Source organism: Sapajus apella, unplaced genomic scaffold, assembly GCF_009761245.1.
Source record: "Sapajus apella isolate SASKATOON/1434 unplaced genomic scaffold, GSC_monkey_1.0 scaffold16, whole genome shotgun sequence".
Lineage (NCBI taxonomy): Eukaryota > Metazoa > Chordata > Mammalia > Primates > Cebidae > Sapajus > Sapajus apella.
Window position 1 is genome coordinate 12401697 of NW_022436956.1, and position 5083 is coordinate 12406779.

Below are 5083 nucleotides of genomic sequence, written 5' to 3' on the forward strand. Positions count from 1 at the left end.
GAACTAGCCGTCAACAATAGAATGGTTAATTAGATTATGGTATTTCCTATACTGGCATACTACCCAGCAATGAGAATAAATGAAATACAACTACGTGTAACTATATGGAAGCATACTAAAAATACAGTTTTGAACAACAACGAAGACCCGGAAAAAATACATACTGTATGCTTTTTATATATAAATTAAAGACAGGCTAAGTGTCTTAAGCATACTTAGTGGAGGAAACTATGAAAAAAAGCAAAAAAGCAATTTTATGGGAATCACTACCCACTTAGTGATTTCCATAAAGTTATGAGCATTGTGGTGAGTTCTGGCAGGTAGGGAGAACAATGCTTTTGAGATTGTATTTCCTAACCTTAATGGTGGTTATACAGATGTTCATCTTGTCAAAGTTCATTAAGCTGAACATTTTTGTATGGGTGGAATATTTTACTATCAAAAAAGGTTTCAGAAAGAATTTAAAAAGGAAGCATTAGGAACTATGTTCACATTAAAACAACAAGTAGATTTGAATAACTGTCTTCAGATTGCTTCGAGGCCAGGTGCAGTGGCTCACCCTGTAATTCCAGCATTTTGGGAAACTGAGACGGAGGATTGCTTGAGCCCAAGAATTCAACACCAGCCTGGGCTATCATATGGCAAAACCTTGCCTCTACAAAAAATTTAAAAAATTAGTTGAGTGTGGTGGCACGTGCTTGTAGTCCCAGGTACTTGGAAGGCTTAGGTGGCAGGATCACCAGAGCCCAGGAGGTTGAGGCTGCAGTCAATCAAGATCATGCCACTGCACTCCAGCCTGGGTGAGAGTGAGAACTTGTCTCAAAAAAGAAAAGAAAAAGAATACTCCAGCGGGGCACGGTGGCTCATGCCTGTAATCCCCGCACTTGAGGCCAAGGTGGGTGGATCACCTGAGGTCAGGAGTTGGAGACTAGCCTGGCCAACATGGCGAAACTCTGTCTCTACTAAAAGTATAAAAATTAGCCAGGCATGGTGGCACGCACCTGTAGTCCCAGCTTCTCAGGAGGTTGAAGCAGGATAATTGCTTGAACCCGGGAGGCGGAGGTTGCAGTGAGCCGGGATCACACCACTGCACTCCAGCCTGGGTAACAGAGCGAGACAAAATAGTTAAAAAAAAAAAAAAAAGGGAAAAAGAGTGCTTCAATATCAGTTGCCTCATTAATGATAGGAAACATGGGAAACTGGAAAATGTCCTTACTACCCAGCTTTAGCACTTTTTATTTGGTTTTTTATTTGAGTTAGTTTTTTTTTTTTTTTTTTTTTTTTACTGTTTTTGGCATCAGGGACCTTGTCTTATGAGTGCACAGTAGGATCTCAATGTCTGTAGAAAAAATAAAATCAAGGTAGCTGAAACCATTAGTGTTACTCTGCTCAGTATATTACACAAAGTATTATTATAGCAACTGCAAACATGCAAACAAATTTTAAGCAGAAGGATTTAGTCCTAATAGCTTCCAGAATATGTTATAGAATCAACACTGAGTCCTTCACACTTGTCCACTTTCTCATGTACTGGTCAATGGAAATGATGCTGTAGTTCTTCAGACTCTTCAAGTGCTTTCTGCACTATCCAGAAAAGATATTAACTGGCTTTTCTGAAAGCTAGTGGTCCCTACATGATTCAGGAGTCTGTCAATCTAGCAGCTACTTGCACAGACTACTCACACTTAGAGCGTGGGACACTCTGGGCTTGGTCTTCCTCCTTCCCCCCTTGTAATGGCTATCCTGAGTATTCTTATTTGGAGTGACTAAAGGTTAGAATAGTAAACACGAGTGGTAGTCAGTGTCAGTAAGGAGACAGAAGCCATGCCAGTTATTAAAATGGAAATAATTTAAATGAAGATTTATTAACTGAAAACTTGAAAAGGAAACACAAGTATCATAAGGGTAGTAAGTATAAGAAGCAACTTCCACCTCTGTGACTGGAGATCACAGGAGGAAGTATTAACACTGGAATTATTAACATTTAGAACTGGGACCCAGGCCTCTCAGGAGGGTGAAATCCCAAGCTCGTGGGTGCTGATGTCTTTGAAAAAGTATCACGAAGCGGATTCTGAGAGTGTTGGAAAAACTGTAATCAACTACTGCTACTGAAACCAACTAGAGTGAAGAGACATTGTCAAGGTGACCTTGAGAGGAAAAGGAAGGAGTGGTCCCTTTTCCAGTCTCCAGGCTTGGATTCGCCCTCTATTGCCCCCTCCTGGCATAAGGAGCTGGCTGGCCAAGGAAAAATAAGGTTTCTAGGGGTTGCCGCAGCATCACGACCAGAGTATATGAGAGTGTTTGAAGCTGAGGCACAATGGTTTAATAAGCAGCACAGTGATGCTCTGCTCTTCAGAATTCTTAAGGATTACAGAGTGCATACAAACAAAATAAAACCATAAAGTGCATTGTTTTGTCTGCTGTTACGGTAAAACCATTGATAATTTACATATGAATAGCACTTCACAAGGTCTGCAAAGTGATTTTGTATATATTATCGTTTAGAATTCAGCTGTCAACCTGACCCTGAACTAATCAAAATACAGAGAATAAGAAAAACAAGTCAAAAAGCACTTAAATATGGAGGTTAGTAATACTGAACTGAGTTTACTCCTTTTCCACCCCATGCCACCCATTCATGCAACTCCCTTCTTTCTGTTTCCCGCTCCTACACATCACTCATGCTCTGTTCTCAAAGTCCTTTCCTCTACTCTGTTTCCCTTCTTGGTCTTACCCTTCCTGAGTCCACCAGACCTAGCTCAGCACTGTCTCCTCCAGCAGGAATTTTGGGGCAGTCCCCCACATTGTCTTCTGCTTCTTGGACCAGGGCGCTTCTCAACCTGGAGCAGTTTTATCCTTCAGGGGCAATTGACAATATCTAGAGGCATTTTTCATTGTTATGACTTAAGGAATACCACTGGCATCTAATGGGCAGAGGCCAGGGATGCTGCTATACATCCTAAAATGCAAAGGACAACTCCCCTCCCCACCCGCCAAAATTATGTGGTCCAAAATGTCGATAAGGCCGAGGTGGACAAACCCTGTGCTAGGCTAATGGACCTTGGTCTGTGGTCTCAAGGCACCCAACTGCATACCTCTAGCTTTATACATATCCTTGTACAACATTTCATTGAAATCACATGTTTGTATTTCTGTCACCTCCTTACTAAACTATAAGCTCTCAGAGAACCGGAGAACAAGGACTAACATTGTGAATGTCACCTAATAAATGCCAAATAAATATTGGAAAAAAGCCACAGTATCCTTAGACTTTAGCACCTGAATGGAGAGTAGATAAGTACAGCTCATCAATCCCTGTAATAGAACTGGTAACAGTGGCCAATCAAACCTTGTAATAAGGATATACTCCTACCTGGCATATAACTAGGATGATCAATTTATTAAAATCCAGGATAGCCAGGTGTGTTGGCACATACCTGTAGGCCCAGTTACTCAGGAGGCTGAGACAGGAGGATCATTTGAGCCGAAGAGTTCAAAGCTGCAGTGAGCTATGATTGCACCACTTCACTGCGGTGTGGGCAGCGGAATGAGACCCCACCACTTGGGAAAAAAAAAAGCCAACCAGGATACATTCAAGATTTTTTAAAAGAATGCTATTTATTAATTACACTAGGACTGAAATTGTCCTGGGTAGCCAGGCAGTGTAGTCATTCTACATATAACTGTAATAAGTTTAATTGTCTGGTTCCTTCACACGTACGGTAAATCAGAAGCAGCAAACAGGTCGAGGAGGGCACTCTCGGCAGAAAGAAGGGACAATACCAGCAAAAGAAGTGACAAATATCACCAAAACAAGATGTTCAAACAGACAAGACAGCCGGGGTTCACTTGGTGTAAGTAACAAACAACCTTATTCTTGAATATCCCGTGTGAAAATCACAGTATTATGGTATTACGGCAAGTGCCAAGATTAATTTTCATAATGATTAACTTTTCAAACTCATATAGGGTAAGTCAGTTTAATAAATATTGACTAGAGAGGTAAAAGTCATGTAACCTAGTTTACAAAGACTTGTATCCAAAATATTAAAACATTTAACATCTCAAGAGATAAGTATTTACTTAGAATGACTCAACCCTGAGAATTTTAGAGGACTGAAATGACAATAAATATATGTTTAAACAGAAAATGAAACTCAACAGACAGAAATACGAGTAAATTTGACACCCTTCTAGAAGAATAAGTCACGTGCTGGGGAAGTCCAGAGGAAGAGGAGCACTCAGCCTGGCTGGGATCAGCTTTGGAAAATGGATGATCTGGAAGGGTGGCTCTTCGGAACACAAATGAACAGATTATTGACAGCCTTTTTTCTTCTTTTTTGTGTCCTTGGTTTTCTTTCTTAAAAATAATTTTAAAACATTTTATTATGGAAATTTGAAACCATATTCATCAGTAGAGAGAAAAGTATATGAATGAGCACATTGTTCTTACCCATCTTTAACAAAGATCAATACATGGGCAACCTTGTTTCTATACATACTGTGTTCCTCCCTGACCAAATGATTTAGAAGCAAATCTCAGCTATCACATGGTTTAACCTATAAGTACTTATGATGTGTCCTCAAGAGATAGTTTTTTTTTTCTTCCAGGGGAAAGTGCGAGCGCAGTCCCCCCACTACCACAAATTATGCAGTCAAGTTTCCCACATTTGGGGAAATCACAGGGGTCAGCACATCCGGAGTGCAATGGATAAGCCTCGCCCTGGGAAAACCACCTTCGTGATCATGGTATCTCCCCTGCCAGGTAAGTAGGAGATAATTTTTTAATAACCATGACACCATGATCACATCTAGAACAAAATTAGTAATGACTGCTTAATATCATCTATTCCTCAGTGTTCAGACTTCCAGATTGTCTCCTATGTGTCTTTATAATTGGTTAGTTTAAATCAGGATCCAAACAAGTTCTATAAAATGATGTTTAAAAGCTAACAGCTTGGCTGGGTGCAGTGACTCACACCTGTAATCCCAGAAATTTGGGAGGCCAAGGCAGGAGGATCACTTGAGGCCAGGAGTTAGAGACCAGCCTGGCCAACATGGCGAAACCCTGTCTCCACTAAAA

At 40.6% G+C, this 5083-nt stretch overlaps 1 non-coding gene across 1 annotated transcript; it reads right to left on the minus strand.

The window, feature by feature from the left end:
* Positions 1-4608: 4608 nt before the first annotated feature.
* On the minus strand, positions 4609-4773 carry LOC116556454. Its single transcript, XR_004271004.1, has one exon. It is a non-coding gene; the product is annotated as a U1 spliceosomal RNA (small nuclear RNA).
* Positions 4774-5083: the final 310 nt, after the last annotated feature.